Here is a 17,336-nt window from a genome sequence, read left to right on the forward strand (position 1 = left end):
TTCAAGTTCCATAAAACAGGACAGAGAAATAGGAAAGGACATGTTCCCTACCTTTAAGGACACATCTCAGAATTTACACACCTCAGGTCTGCTTACATCCCATGGTTGGGACTTAATCACGTAGTCACACTTAGTTGCAGGGGAAGCTGAGAACTGTTTGGGCTGCCACGTACCCAACTAAAATTTTGGACTTCTAATAATGAGGAAGAAGTAGAGAACGAATTTAGAGACATCCTACAATCTCTACCATGGTCTGTCCAGGTGGAAACCTAAAAAGCTATGTGTATCTCTTTTTCACATGCAGAGGACACTCACCTCCTCTCTCAAGGGATTCAATTCAAAAATCCCACCCAGTTACTGCAATAGGGTTCAAGGTTCAGAAACTCTGGGTGATGCTTGGTCCCTTCTACAAGGTCAGAATAGGGTTTTTTTAGGTCCATACTTTTCTGGTCCCATCTCACCAGTAGTAGTAACATTATAACTGTAGCAAAAACTCCTATTTGAAAAAGGAGAGAATGCAAATAATTCTCAGTCATTTGGTTGTAGCAGTTATCAGATCCTGCTGGACCAGAGTGAAGAGGGAGTGATGGGGAGTAAGTCTCCTGCTTAGCGCATCTGGTGGCTCTTGGTTCTGACTTTCTGGGAGGAGCTGTCTTCTTCTGTGATCCTCCCCGACCACATCTGAAGCAGACTCCGGTATTAAGTATTTGCCATATAGCAGGTACTATGCTAACCAAGCATTTCATGTACCTTTTTACATTTAGTCTTCCACGGGCTGTGAAAATGTATTTTACTGGCACCATTTTTTACGTGAAGAGACTAAAGCTTGGAGCGGTTAAGTGACTTACTCAAGGGCACGTGGCTCCTAAGTGATGGAGCTGGTATTTGCTACTTGTATGATTGGTTCTAAAGCCTGATATATCTACCTTCTGAGTATATTGAGGGCCGTAGTTCTCAACTGGAGGCAATTGTGCCCCCCAGGGGGTGTTTGGCAATGTCTAGAGATACTTTTGATTGTTACAACTGGGAGACTGCTACTGGCATCAAGTGGGTACAGGCCAGAGATACTGCTAAACAGCCCATAATGCACAGGATGACCCTGTGCATCTTGATAAAGAATTAGCTGGCTCAAAGTGTCATTGGTGCCACAGTTGAGAGACCGTGAATTAAGCCTCATTATCTAACACATTTGGTAGATGCCTTCGTCCTTATTAACGGATAGCAGAAGATTTATGTCCCTTTAGATTGTTAATCTGTGGAAATAGGGAATTTCCATTCCTGTGCAAAGGGCTAAATTTTTCTTAGACAATAAGGATCAGTTCTTCATTTTAGAATTTAGCTGATTTACATTTTGGGGGAAAAGATTGAGTTTTTGGAGATGTGGGAGCAGGGAAATTTACAGAAAGAGAATACAAAACAATATTTAGAAAGTAATTATTTTATACATTGTACTTCTGAAATTTTTAATAGAAAATGAAACTTTCATCCCAATTCAAAAGGACGTAAGTTATTAATCCACTATCTTTCTTTTAAAAGGAAAATGGCTGTGTATAATATGTATATTTGGAACATGAGCCAACATTTGATGCTACTCTTAGGCTGTTTGGTTGCATGGATTTTAAATGTTGTAACTGCTTTAACATCAACCAGACAGACTTTCCTTTAAATAGGCATTTACTAAGTACTTAAAGGGAACAGAACTTGTCCTAGGCAGCCCAGGTAGAGATGAACTATGACTTTTTTACCCATAAGGAGACTATGGTTTACTGGGGAGAAACAGTCAGCAAACCAGTGGTCCTAATCGGAGGGGACTGAGGGATACATAGGGGATCAGTGACAACAGAATGGGATACGGTAGAGCTAGGTGTCGGGTAGCGTGGGCTCACAGAGGAGAAAACTTCTGTCACTGTGGAGGAGGTGGAGAAGACAGTGAAGGCTTCCCAGAGAAGGTGAGATTTTAGTCAATTCTTTTTTTTTTTAATTTTAATTTGATTGGAGTATAGCTGACTTAACAATGTTGTGTTAGTTTCAGGTGTACCGCAAAGTGATTCAGTTATACATATACATACATTTATTCTTTTTAAGACTCTTTTCTCAGATAGGTTATCACAGAATATTGAGTAGAGTTCCCTGTGCTATACTGTAGGTCCTTGTTGATTATCTGTCTTATATATAGTAGTGTGCGTGTGTTTATCCCAAGCTTCTGATTTATCCCTCCCCCACCAAGTTTCCCCTTTGGTAACCAGAAGTTGTTTTTCAACATCTGTAAATCTGTTTCTGTTTTGTAAATAAGTTCATTTGTATCACTTTTTAAAATTAGGTTCCACATATGAGTGATATCATATGATATTTGTCTTTTTCTGTCTGACGTACTTCGCTTAGTATGATAATCTCTAGGTCCATCCATGTTGCTGCAAATGGCATCATTTCATTCTTTTTTGTGGCTGAATAATATTCCATTGTATATATGCACCGCATCTTCTTTATCCATTATCAGGTGTAAAGCAGGCGATAAGAATGTGGCAGAGGGAATAAAGGGATGAGAAAAACCAGGCCACCTGGTACAACTGTGTAGTTTTTGCCCTGAAACCCAGCATACACTCTGAGGCACATCTGCTTCCCTACTGAGAAGGTGGCATCCTTTTCTTTACATATAATTTCCTTCTACTTTCTGAATCTGGCTTCTGCAACTATGTCTGCCTAGAGGGAAGGTCTATTGAGAATGAGCACTAATATTTCCTTATATCCATGAAGAGGACTGACCCTAGAGGTGTTGGATGCAGCACGTGTAAAGCCAGGGAGGAGTGAAATATCATGACATAGCACAGAATGGAACTTATGGAGCTGTCAAAGTACTGTCACCTGTACTTTAGGAAAAGCCCCGGTGCCTACATGGAAGATGGATGGACTGATGCTTCAGGAGATGAGGCTGAAGTCAGGGGTTCACTGTAATGTCACTGGGACAAGTTTTACTTAAGTGTAATCAAGACTAATGCCTTAAATAGCTTTAATCCTTTGAAACTAACGTTAATGGGGAGATCACCTGCTATAAACATTTTATTGGCAGCAGGATATGAATCATAAATAATCCATATTTGGAGCGAACAGCTATCTTATCCAAATACCCTTTTGTTGCAAAGAATCAATAAAGTGACACACTCATCCCTAAGGGCCAGAAAGCTCCTGAGAAGAGAGTTTAGTTCTTCCTTTACAAATTTTAACTGTGCAAGATGTCTTCAGAATCTGGATTTCCCCCTAATTGTTGGGGGGAATTTATCACTCACTAATTTGTGTGTGAAGTAGGAAAAAATTAATATGATTCTGGGACATTTATGATTGTGGAATTTTTAAAAAATTCAGTAACGAGCAGTTTCATAAACTTCAGGACTATTAAAATTACAAAAGACCTTAGAAACATCTTTCAACTTCCTGATTTTACAAATGAGAAATCTGAAGTCCAAAGACATTGTGGGATTTGCCAAAGTCCACCATTAGCTACTGGCTGATCTGGGCTGTGAACTGAATTTTCTGGCTTTAATCCAGAATATTCTCCATCAGAAAAAGAAATTCTTTTACCTAAGAATTAAAAAAAACTAGTAGAGATTGTTTATTTTAATTTCATAGCAAATGTCCCCAGTTCCTCTGTCAAATATTTCAAGGGATATACTTCCTCTTAGTTATGTCGATTTTAAACAAGTGATTGGGATTGATCTTTGGTTTGCTTGCGTTTTGGTGGTTTTCTTCTTATTCTCGAAAGATCTAAAAATTCCTGTGGATTCCCTTGTTCTTGTTGAAAAAAATGGGGAAAACTCTCTATAGTCAGAGAGGAGAACCATTTGTGAATGAAAACCTTTGTGAGATTAGGACAAACTCTTAAATTCATGAACAAGCACTTAATGATAAAATATTTTGCATTTCCTGCAGGAGTGAAATAAATGGGAAGCTCAGGCAATGAAATAAAGTAGCATATTAAAGTCTCCTAAACAGGCTGGAAAAGATTTCCATAAGACTTTGCAACACGGCATCTGGTAAACCCATCCGTGACTGCAAATAGGAGTTACTATTCTTTGGCCCAAGAGATATTTTCTCACAGTCAAATAGCGGGTGTTGCCACTTCATCCGACCTGGCGTTTCATAAACCATAAACTCTGTGTCAGAGTGGGCTCTTTCTTCTTCTGGAGTTCTCCAGGCTAGCCCAGGCTTGCTCAGGGGGCCGTCCCCATAGCTTTTGAATTTTTAAAAGATTGAGGCTAAGCGCTGTCACTGTTCCAACACAGCTCTTTTCTCCAACTCTTTTCTGGGTCAGCATATTCAGATTTTCCCAGATGTAGCTTGGCCTCAGTAAGACTTGATGACTCAAGTTTCTGTTGTATAAACAAGAAGGTTTATACTTACTGCCTCAATTTATGTTGCTAGGATCTTTACTCATCACATTTTTATCCATACCACATTGTTTCAGGTTAAAAGGTATATTGCCTGGACTTTCAAAAATTTAGATGGTCTTTGAATAAAGAGTTAAGCTATCTAGACAACTTTTCCTCTTTAATTTTATGGAGCACACAATTTGCTCGTGGTCCCACCCCCATATTCATTATTCCTCTCTTCTTGAGCTTTTATTGGACACATGGCTTCCCAGCATGAGGCTGCATTTCCCGGTGTCCCCTGTAGCTGGTGTGGCCATGTGACTAAATTTTGGCCAATGAGTTCTGATCTGAAGTATGTGTGACTGATGGGTTTTGCAACTCGAAGATGTGTGGTTTGCTCCCTGCCCTGCCCTTCTCACTGCATGGATGTTGCCCAGAACCCAAAGGCAGAAGCCCCGTGTCTTGAGGGAGGAAAACTGTCCTAGCAGCCCTGCACCACTTCCCTCCAAACTATCATGTGAGAAAGAAATAATTTCTGTCTCATTTAAGTCACTGTATTTTGGGTAATTTTTTAATGTCAGCTAAGCCTTGTCCTAATTAATATACCTTGCTAGAGAGTTTAAAACCATTCCGAACCATTCATGCCTGGATGAACACGAGGCAGTGGAGACATCTGTAGCAACTATAAGGGAGAATAAGTTTCCCTTCAAGAGGATGTCTACATAGCAGAGTCATTCCCAGCACAACTGCTCATGGGAAACTTGGTAACAACTCCACACCCTCCCTGAAGTTTGTTCACCTCTCTCCAGTTCTGTCTTTGAGGAATTTGTTACCTAAAACTAAACCAGGCTCTGATGTTTCCTCAGGTGTAAAGCTCTCAGCTGATGATGCTGTAATGACTTCAGCGTCTGAAACTGGAGTATGTTTAGAAGCACAATTTGGGGGAGAAGAAAATCAGCATATAAAGTTGTCATGGGGTGCCAGATGCCGAGCTTGGACATTTCATAAATATTTCACTGAATCCCTGCTAAAGCCCTGGAACACTGATGTTTTTATGCATCGTTTGCAGATGTTGAAACATACTATCAAAAAATTTAAGAAGCTCATTCAAAGTTACATAGTAAGAAGAAAAGCTGAGACTTGAACTCAAGACTTTAGAGGTCTAAGGTTATGCTTTTTCTAATAGTAGTGGTAGTCTGTGAAAGGAAAGAAATCCCGATTAGAGACATTAAAAAATAAATTTGCATGATACCCCAGGAACTCAGCAAAAAATGCCATCTCTTTAGTCTCCACTCCTGCCTGGCTAACATGCTCTCCTACTGGTGTTCCATGCCTATGCTTTATTTTCATATAGTAGCTCATTTTTAAAAAATAAATGTATTTATTTTATTTATTTTTGGCTGCGTTGGGTCTTCATTGCTGCACTTGGGCTTTCTCTTGTTGCGGTGAGCGGGGGCTACTCTTCGTTGCGATGCATGGGCTTCTTATTGCAGTGGCTTCTTCTCTTGTTGCGGAGCATGGGCTCTAGGCACACAGGCTTCAGTAGTTGCAGCAAGCGGGCTCAGTAGTTGTGGCTCACGGGCTCTGGAGCACAGGCTCAGTAGTTGTGGCACACAGGCTTAGTTGCTCCGCGGCATGTGAGGTCTTCCTGGACCAGGAATAGAACCCATCCATGTCCCCTGCACTGGCAGGTGGATTCTTAACCACTGTGCCATCAGGGATGTCCCCAGTAGCTCATCTTGATTTGCAGAAACATAGGGCTAATTGGGACCTCACCATATCATTCCTTTAATAATACTGCCTTTAGACAGAACTATGATTCCTGTTTTTTAAGATTCTTCATAGTCTTTAGCAGAGTGATTCAATTCTTTCACAACTTTCACTGAATAGAAATTCTTCCTTCCATATGACATAAGTCCTTTATGCTGTAATTTGGAGGCATCCTGTGACCATCTTACTGAGTAAGGAAGAAGAGCAGAAATACTTATTACTCTTTGTTTGAGTCCTTTCTGTTTTAGAAATTTATTTGTTACATTACTCTTTTTTTCCCCTTTGGAATAATAATCCAACTTCCTTTAACCTGTCCTCATTTGCTTCATCTTAAATCTTTGTGGGTTTCTTTGGACATAACTCTTCAAGTTTTGCATTTTTTTATTTGTGGAACCTGAGACTGGGGCAGTAGCGGTTGATATGTCTATTACTTTCTAGGTGCACAGCACGGTGCTAAGTGTCCTTGTAGTGTGTCATCTTATTTAGCCCTTACTGCCATTCTGTGAGCAAAGTACTATTATTAGCTCTATTCTATAGTGGAGGAAACAGAGGCTTAGAGAGATTAGGTACTGTATGTGCTAAAATATGAGAGGAGATAGTTTCCAAACCTAACCCTCAGAAAGGAGGGGATTACCTTTAGTTTAATCTTCATAAATTTTCTCGAATTATATGGTTCTTTTTCAACTTCTAAGGTCACATAGGCCTGAGATGACTTCAGAAAATTCTGGTCTCAAAAGCTTATAGATGTTACCTGCATAATCCCTTAAAAAAGGAGGCAAAGAAATTCGACAGAGATTTATTCATGAATTTTGTGATGGGTGTGGGTACAGTGGTGATCTCACAAGTGCAAGGGTTGAATGTCATCATAGGCAACCTTTAAAGAGAGGCCTTTCAAAAGTGAGAAATCGCGTATTATATTACATTAAGTGAACACAACAGCACAAATATTCACCGACAGGATGAATGAACAAGGCAAGTGTCTTAATGTTATGTGAATGGGTAATTGTGGTTTGGGATAAGATTTCCAATGATAGCGTCCAACAACCCATCTGGAAATAAAGATGGTGCATCGTGAAGACCACGTCAGGTGACACAGATGCCAATGCTGCAAATCAAGAATTTGAAGAAAACTGTTTGGTAAAATAAGAGTGAAAAAAATTCCTAAATCTAGATTTCTATGATTTAAGCATTTACATGACTAAATTAATAATTTAAATATTATAAGCAGACATTTGATTATTTCATCTATATTCCTAAAAGTTTACCCAATCCCAATAGGTAGGAAAAGTTTTTAACCTTCTCCTTGGAAAAATGGAGGAATGCCTAATAATCAGGACTGTACAGTAACTTATCCAAGTTCATCTAAAGGTAGGATGGCTGGGGTCTGTGCCTAGATCTGTCTGATTCACGGACTCAGAGTGATTACGTGGTATAATGGATTTCCTGAATCCTGATTCTGAGGATTGCTGTCCGTATTTGTGCTGCTGGAGTTTCTTTCCTAAGTGTATTTTAGTAAAGTTGGTCGACTGAACGTATCAAGGCACTAAGAATTAAATACCCCACAGGTCTTTAAATGTTTACTAAGTACAGTAGAATGAGGAAGCGTTCCAATGGGTCCTCAATGATGAATGTTAAGATTATTATTCCCTCTTTTGTCCTTCTGTTCAGTAGCTCATTTTTATGTTTAAAGGGTAAATGTTGTTTTCCAGAATTATTTTTTTCCACAGCCTCAGTTTACAGAGGGGAAGATGGATCTGCACCAGGGAATTCCATTTCCAGGAGTATTTCTGACCCACTATGATGTAAACATTATATAGAGTCTCAGATCATAAAACCTCTCTGCCCCGTCTCTTCATTTGGCGAACAGGGACATTCATGCTTTATACTTACGTCTCCTCTTTGTGCAACACCCCCATCCCTGCAAAAAACCCCCAAAAAACAAAAAAAAAACAACTGGGAAGATATTTGAAGTGATGCTTATGCAATATTCCTCTTGCCTTAGGATGAGTAATTATACATGATGGAAAACACATGAAAGTATCTTGCAAGGCTATCAGCTTCCTTCTCTCCCATCCACATACCCCTACCATCCATTCCCACATCTTTTCTTAAAAGCTAAAAGCAACTGATGTAAATTATGTGATAAAACTCCTTGGTCTAATGCCCCAAATATTTTATTCCATTTCTTGCCACAGGCTACTGAGGCTTGCCTTTATTCCTTTCTATAGGAAACTAACTTTTCCTCTTCCCCTTGGTTGAACTCTACACGAAGGAAGCCAATTTATTAGGCCAGTGGCAGTTACTTGGATGTTCAGACATATGGTCCACAAACTGCTTCATTCTGTTTTAAATCAGTTCCTCCTGATGGGCTCCATTCTTTCTGCCGTTTATGCCACAGGTGAAGTCATGAAGATGCTTATTGTGGCTTCCTGTTAATATTCCAAGGCCTGAGGCTCTGAACAGCAGGATGTCTGTTCTCCAGCTGTTTTTCCAACAGGAAGAAGGGATAAAATAAACAAAGGCATACACAGTAGTCCATTGAAACAACAGGTAATCCACAGCTGCACTGAAAACAATTCAGGATTGCCAAACTGGTCCACCATCATAGATTCTCATCAGCAAAGGCAACTTCAAAATACTTTGAGGGTAGTTGGTAGTTTCTTTCAAGTCCTTCATATCCAGAGGGCAGCTAACTGTAAATCCAGATTTTTGGACCAATGGACTAACTCTCCTGTTGTTCTAATGATTTTTAAGTGGAATTCTACGGGATGGGATGGGGGCAATCATGGTTATAAAGATGCACAAATTGCTATCATATTCCAGTTTGGTCTTAAGTTTGAGTTTAAAATATATCTGAATTGACAAGCCCTTCAAAATAGGAATCTGTGTAACATTCTTGCTAATGTCTTAATGCTTAATATTAGCAGACATTGTTTCTCCAGACACCTAGATGTAATCCAGCCAACTGAATTATGCAGGGTTCTTATTATATGACTCATCTTTTATAGTTATATAGAAAATGTGGATAATATGTGAGCTTCATGTGAAAGGTTTATTGAAGAAGGACCTATGACTGATTCCTGAGCCAATTCTGTATAGATATATAAGTTTGGTGTCCAAAACTAGCTTCTTTAATATGACCTTGATGACTTGAAATCTAAGGCAACAGATATCACAGAAGGCCAAAATGCATTGTTAATTCATGGCCAAGCACCTGACTGTTATTCTCAATGTTCATGACAGTGCGTCTCCAAGGGAAGATCAGCTTACCTCTTAGTCATCTATACGATCTTATTCCTAAACTTTTGAAATCCTGCCAATGAATTCCCAAAGACTCTATTTTCTTCTTAACAAGGTGTACATTTTTTCATCTCAATGAAAGCAGCACTCAGTACAGGGCCAAATGTGATTCAGAATGAAATAGAAATTGGATTAAACAAGCCATGCAAAGTCACAGGCTTGAATGGCCATAGACGCTGTCAATAGTATTGAAATGAATTTACCAAGACAGTCATGCCCACTTGCCTGATAGTGACCATAGAAACACTCATGCTCTATTTCATGATAGTTATTTATTATGCTTAGAACTTATTTCCGACCTTATGGTATTATTTTTCTTGTTGTTTTATTCTCCTATAGCTACCATTAACTAGGGAAAAATCAAAGTCTATGAGTAGCATTGTCTGAGAAGTTTGATGGATGCTATAGTTGGACTCAAAGATAAAGGGGATGCTTAAAAACTTGGATTTGCACATCATGGACTTAAATTCTGTAAATAGTTTGAGAAATTTGTTTTGCCAATCATAACCAAGACTTACTACAGCAATCTCAATTTATTAAGAAAACCAACAACATGCTCCTTAGGTTAAGAAATAGGTATCATCCCTGCTACTATTATGATATAGCAGAAGAAGCACTGAGCTTGGAGTTGGTAGGCACAGGGATGAATCCTGTCTTGGTCTTCATGTATCATCAACAAATATTGATCAGGAGTCTGATCTGTAAGGTTATTGATCCCTGACTCTACCCAACAGTGTATGAGATAGGGATGAAAGATCCAATTCCTGCTCTCAGGGAGCACAGAGGCTTACCAGGAATACAGACAGGAAAACTAAGGATTGCATCACAAGGGGATGAGTGTGGGAGAGAGCCATCTAGGATGCACTTCCTCTTCCACTGTATTCCAGTTTCTTTGGGAGGGAATTACCTTTCTTCCCTTGTGCGAGGAAAGTGGGAGGAAAATTTCTAGTGACCAAGTCCCATTAGGGAAAATGGAAGAGAATGACCCTCCTTTCTCACTCGAGGGCAGCCGTAGGCTGGTCAGGGTAATCTTGGGACCCAGAGTTGGCCAATTAGACCCTCTTCTAGGACTTTGATAGTGAGACACAGGGACTATTTTCTGCCTCTCTTTGCTAAGAGGCAAGTGTGCCCTCTGCTTCTTGCTGTTCACTCCCTTGGATTCTGGGCATTTCCAAGCCTGTGCCTCTAGGTACTCTTGAGCTCCTGATACACTTCCAGTCAACTCTCTTTTATTAGAGTTACTTGGAGTCTGTGTCTAATGCCCGCAGCTAGGAATCCTGAAAGAGTGTCATATCCAGAATGGGGGTGAAAGGAATAATGGCTTTGACAAAATGGCAGCTTGGAGGAGATAACACCTGAGCTGTGCTTTAAGGGCAAGAAGGGGTTCCCTAAGTCAGGCAGTAGGAACGGCATTACAGGTAGAGGAAATAGCATACGCAAGGCCTGGAGGTGAGAGCAGCTAGCGGCAGGTGTTACTGGAAGGAATGCAGGCAGCTTGGGTGTTTGCTGGGTAGGGTGTAGGTGAGAACTGAGGCCTAGACAGCCTATGAGAGATGGGTGATAATCAGCTCTTTTCTCCATTAGAGGAAACCATGCCTTACTCCTTGTGACGGTACCTAACACAGGCGCTGGCCTCAAGAAGGGGCCTAGTAAAGATTTAATCGTGAAAAAAAAAGTGAGAGTTGAGTGAGTTCAGTTCCTTTGAGATACTTTCTCCAAAATTCTAGAGTGAGAAGGACTCTGTCAGATATGTGTACCAAAGTGCCAAAAATCTATGTGCCATCTGGAGACGGTCCCTTAAAACTGTGTGATTCCATCCCTGCATTTAGGTAGTAGTGCAACTATCTGGAACATCCCAGATAGTTGGGAAAGTTTTCTATGTTTCTGTAACTCTGAAGAAAAAAAGACTAAGAGGCATCATTCCTGTTGGATCCTTCAGTGTTTAGCAATGTCTTCTGCCAGGAAAGTTCCTCTCTATCTCACCCACGTTTTCTATGCTGCAGCTCACCTCGTTTCCTGTTGCTCTCCCCTGAGAGGATATGGACATCACGGGCTCGTCAGCCTCCGCGGTAATAACAGCCCTTCACAATCTTGACGTCCATTCCTAAATTGCCTTTAGCTTTCCCTTCCAGTTCTCTTAGTCTGTTTTCCAGCCTTTAATCATCTCTGTGGGTCTCTTCTCAACCCCGTCCAAGTGCACAAAGTACCTCTTACGGCACTTTTCAGTTTCAAAACAAACACCAAAATTTCCAGGCTTGTTCAAACTGGCAAAATGAGATGACTTTCTAAGAAAAACTATTTGAATCAAAAGAAAATATATTTCAGGTGTTCCTGGAATATGAAATGATATGCCAAGCAATTAGGGTAGGAAGAAATCTTTCAGTATTGGTCTTTTCAACCTGATGTCATTTTAAGACAGGTTCTTGTCAAAAGATTCCCTAAAGGAATGAGAAAAGGTCAATGTAATAGACGTTTATAGAACACCTACTATGTGTCAGGCATTTTTTTTTTTTTTTTGCAGTACGCGGGCCTTTCACTGTTGTGGACTCTCCCATTGCGGAGCACAGGCCCCGGACGCGCAGGCTCAGCGGCCATGGCTCACGGGCCCAGCCGCTCCGCGGCTTGTGGGATCTTCCCAGACCGGGGCATGAACCCGTGTCCCCTGCATCGGCAGGCGGACTCTCAACCACTGCACCACCAAGGAAGCCCTGTGCCAGCCATTTTGCATGGCACTAAGGAGCCAAAGGTAAATGAGATGTGGTTCCTACTGTCAAAGAGCTCGTAGGCTAGTAGTTGAGGCAGAAAAGAAGGAAGATAGCATCTCTAGCTGGTGAGGTCAGGTTTGAGCAGATTCTTGAAAGAGGCCTCAGAGCTTTCCGGGTTTAGAAGGTAGGTTGAGAAAAGATGCTCCTTTTGCAGGCAGGGAGGACTGCATAATAGGAGGTATGGAAATGTGAAACAGCATGATGTGTTCGGTAGTTAGCACAGGACAGAGCAAGCCTGTGGCAAGAAATAAGGATGGCGAGGATGAGCTCACAGAGGGCTTCATGTGCTACTCACAGGAGTTTGGATTGTTTGTGGCACTGGGAGCCATTAAGTGCTTGTGAGTAATGCAGTAATGTAGGAAGAGCTGCTGTCCAGAATAATCACTCCACCAAGAAGAAGATATCGGAGGAGGAGAATGGGGCTGAAGTGGGGTTGGCCTGGAGGAAGATACAAGAGTTAAGAGGTGGTTGCAACAGAGAGATGAGAAATGATGTGGGTTGAGGCTAGGAGAAGAGATGACTGAATGAAACTAGGCAATTCTGAGGACTTTCCATGAAAGCTGAGAAGGAGCAAACATGGTGGATGCTATAGAACACGATGCATAAGATCATTCTCAAAGAACTCCTTCACTTCAGTTTCAGTTACAGAGGCCAGCTCCACCAGACGTCAGGTAATACAATTGAAAAGCTAAGATGTTGCCTTCCCTAGCCAATGGAGAGAATGTTCCAGAATTAGTGTGAGTTTGGGTATCACAGAATCAGATAAGGAGCTCAGCTCAGAAAATCAGACAATTCAGCACATGACTACATCACCTGGGATGGCCCACAAGAAGGGAAATATAACATTTAGTAATCTGTGTGATTTATGTCCTTAGGATCTGTGTAAGATATAGGATACAGGGTAAACCTTAGAAAGGATGTGTTTCCGATGCAATCGGACCAGGGACTTTACTTACCTAACGAGTGAGAACAATGAGTGACAGCTGAGTAAGTGTGTAGTTCCTGTGATTGCCAAGTTCATTGGCATTTTGTCAGATCGTGGCTGCTGTGAAAAAAAGCCCCTTCTCTGGCACCTCCCCTCTCTGGAGGCTTGTAGTCGTGGGCATGAGGGTGAGAGTGAGTTTGAGTGAGTTCTGAGGAGGGGTTAGGATGACCGAGGAGGTCTGGCATGTGTGTGTTGGTTGGGGGAGAAGGTGATCAAAGATGTGGAGCAGAGTAGGCAGCTGCTAAGGAGAGGCGCGATCCTTGTGGGTGGCAGGGGCTTAGAGGCACAGGGACTTCAGGGCACCGTTCGTTGAGTCTTGAGGTTCAGGGGCTGAGGGAAAATGAGGTCAAGCCAGTGAACTTTCTGCCAGGGGTAAGTTCCAAAAATTCATCTGCAAGTTTTTGTCTGTTGGGTTTTAGAATGCTTAGGATTGACTCTTGATTATTTTTCTTAGAAATCTGTCATTATCCTTCCAAGGGACAAAATGAACCATATTCTAGTGAATTAGTAAAGATGAATTCTTAGGATTGCATTAGGAATGTTGGCTTAATCTCTGTTGTTACTTTCTTTGATTCTCTAATAATAGCAATAATACCACCAGCAATACTAGTACCTCGTGCTTTACGTAGATCACCATTCATTTTTGCAACAATGCTGTAAGGAAGGTATTATTTTAGAGATAAGAAATCTGCAGCCCAGGAGGCTGATAAAATGCCCACAGCTTCGCTGCTAGTTAGGAGGGGAAGCCAGCATTCAGAGCCAGGTCTGTCTGACTTGAAAGGTTTTCCTCTCACTCCCTCTTTTCTCCCACCTTCCACTGCAGGGAATGAACAGGCTGATTCTACCGGCTTAAAGCTTCGTCAGTTCGCAACATGGTGTCTGCAGCTTGCTTGTTGGGGATCCTGGCCAGCAACTCAGCAGTGTTTTTCTGACCCTGGCTGGGCTGGCAAATGATTTCTCTCAGGATTCTGACTGAAGCAGAGGGCGGCGGCACTCAGGGCCTGAATCATATTGCGGGCTGGCCTTGACTCCAGAGGCCAGCGTTCCTGTGATTGTTCTCTCGGGCTTTAATTTATGCCCCTGCCAAATTGCAGGCCCAGTGTCTAAGCCAGAGAGAAAGGTGCGTATGGAGCAATTGGAGTGTCATCAGGCAGCTGTAGAGAAGCCTGTTTAGAGAAGGGCACCCAAGGACATGGGGACCGGGCTCTCTTTCTTTGAGTGCTCTCCCTGGGTGGACATCCGGTGCCCATTTCATGTCAATCACACACGTTATGATGTCCCTGGTGGGAGACGATGAGACTGTGAGAGCTTAGGTGTTACTAATTGGCATGACTTTAAAAATTGGATTATATGGGATTTTTTTCTTGGCTCAAGAAAATAATCTTGGATTATAAAGGCATTCAGTAGATAGTTTGGGGGCACTGACTATATTTTAAGCATGATTCCAGGTACTCAGAATATACCATTATTTAAAATAGACAAAAGTGATTGCCCTTGTCGAGTTTGTAGTCTAACAGATAAAGGCTACTCTTCTAGGGACGTGTACTTACAATCAATTCTACTCATTTCCTGAGCATCAAACAAGTGAAAAGCAGTAGGCTTTGGAGATGAATAAGAAGTTACTTCACAGTTCTATACATAGAATAAGGCAGAATGCTTACGATCATAGTATGAAGCAGAATACGAAAAATTCCATAATGTAGATGTTAAGAAAGTGAAGTGGGCATTCAAAGGCAGAACACATATTTGGATATCAGAATTAGGCCTCATGGAGGGGGTGGTATCTGTGTTGTTTCTTAAAGGATAGGTAGAGTTTTGACTGGTGGAGATTAATGGGAAAGTCATATCTGGTGGAAAGATAAGCATAGTAAAAATGTGGACATGTTTGAGGCTGACTGAGAGGCCAAGTTTGGGAGATGAAAGCTAGGAAAGCAGCTTGGGTGATATTGTGGAGGGCAAATAAGTAGCTGGGTCTGTTTTTGTAGAAAAAAGGAAATCATTCGAAGTTTATGAGTATGGAAAAGACATGACCAGAACAATTTTTGGGGGGGGAAGAGTCATTGATGCTTTGAGCAATTATGTGCTAGGCACTTTAACTTACATTGTTTTATGTACTCTTGAAATGAGCCATCGTTTTATGGAGCAAATTGAGGATTAGAGTGTTTGGGGAAATTGCCCAAGATCACGCAACTAGAAAGAGATGAAACCAGGATTTGAATACAAATCTATCTGGTTGTGAAATTTTCTTTCCCCGGTGATAGTGTTTGCGACAGTCCAGGTGAGAAGAACAAGAGCCTGAACTAGGCTGGAGGCAGTGAGAATAAAAGGAGCTGAATGTTAAGGAGGATGGGTTGGAATGATATGTTGGAAATGGGTCTTAGAAAGTCTCTCAACGGAACTGAAGAATGGAAGGGATGGAAAGGTACAAAAAGGGAAGGTTTTCACCTAGTGGAATAGTGGCATCGTGAATGGAACCTGGGAGGTTGCGTGGAAGAACTAGTTTTTCAGAGGAAGAGAATGAGTTTGGTTCTGAGGATGTTTGCTTTGTGGTATTGGAGGGACATCCAGATATCCGGCTAGAAGATTACAACGCAGGTCTGAGCTCTTGGCTGAAGAATTGGGAGCAAACCATGTGGAAGCGATTGTTCAATTGGATGATATCATTGGGGGAAGAGGTGAAAGGGTCAACCAAGATTAGAAACTAGGTTTCGGAGTAGAAAGAGTCAACAAAGGAACTAATTCTCATTTGTGAAAATATGGTCACAGTAAGAGAACACAAGTGTTTGATTAACACCAATATCCAAGAGCCTTGAGGATGTGGCTTCTTAAATGCTCCACCGTGACTGCTATGTTCCCTTATCTGTTTGTTTGGACAACTTTTGTGTCATTTGTGTAAGTGACCTAGAATGGGTTCTTGGCATCACAGTAGTGTTGCTGTGTGTTGATGCCTCAATCCCTCCTATCTATGAAGCTTGGGGTGTTCCTGAATGCACATTAATGACTCAAACATAGGCACTCCCGTTTGGGAATGTTTGAGCAATATCTCCTAAAGCCTTGCTTTTTTTTTTTTTTCCCCCTCTTTTCCATTTAATTCCTGTAGGAGAACATAATGATGACTGAGGTCCTGAGTGAGAAGTTACTTTGGAATAAGGCATGGTCAAGGCTTTAACCCCATGGTACTCTGGGAGCTTGGATCTGTCTTTCTTTTAGTAAAGAGCTGGAAAACCAGTTCAATCCACTTTTGAGAGCTTATGGAGAAAGGCAAATTCAAGCAAGTGATTCATAGATTACAAGTGTCATGAAAAACAGGAAATGAGGAAACAAGACTATAATCAATCCTAATAAACGGTAAGTAAATCCTCCCCTCACATGTGGAAAAAATTGGCTGTGAAGAGGCATGGTGTCCCTTCTAAAGCATCAACATTATTGAATTTATGAAGTGCTGGTTCATGATGTTTCATTTGCCTCAAGCCTGCTTTTATTTTTCCCTCCACATTTTTGGGTCCTTTCCTCAGTTCACTTGTTCATGGGCTTTGTTTTGTTCCTGCTCAATGACCAGAACCCAGAGTTGGAGCTTGGCTCAGAGTGAGCATCAGTACATACTTGTTGAGGGTCATAAGTCTATTCCATCAATTCCTTCATTCATCCTCTTATTGGATATCTATTGAGTATTCATTATGTACCAGATTCTGTGCTAGTTCATGGGGATAAAAAGATGAATCAGAAGTTGTCCTTTCCCTAATGAAGCTCATAACCTAGTGGCACAACAGTGACACAAGCAGAGTTACAATTTCCCTGGATAAGCTTAATAATAGACTTATGCACAGTTAACACAGGCTGTAGGGAAGAGGATGGAGAGGAGGAGGGGCAGGGAGAGGTCAGAGGAGGCTTCCGGAAGAAGGAAGCCTCTCTTCCTGTACTGCAGAGATCTCCCGGTATTGGTTATTTTTTTGCTCTCTCTTATCTTAAACCACTTCCTCTTTACTGTGTCTTTCCCACCAACCTTTAAACTTGTTCTACCATTGTAAGAAAAACAACTCTCCTCAGCCCAGCATCCCTCTACTTTTATTTCCCTCAACTACTTTTTTCTTATCCTCTCTTACCTTTCACTTCTAAGTCCACCGAATTCGGGCCCTCATCTTCACCTTTCCT

This window comes from Globicephala melas, chromosome 10, assembly GCF_963455315.2.
Source record: "Globicephala melas chromosome 10, mGloMel1.2, whole genome shotgun sequence".
Taxonomy (NCBI): Eukaryota; Metazoa; Chordata; class Mammalia; order Artiodactyla; family Delphinidae; genus Globicephala; species Globicephala melas.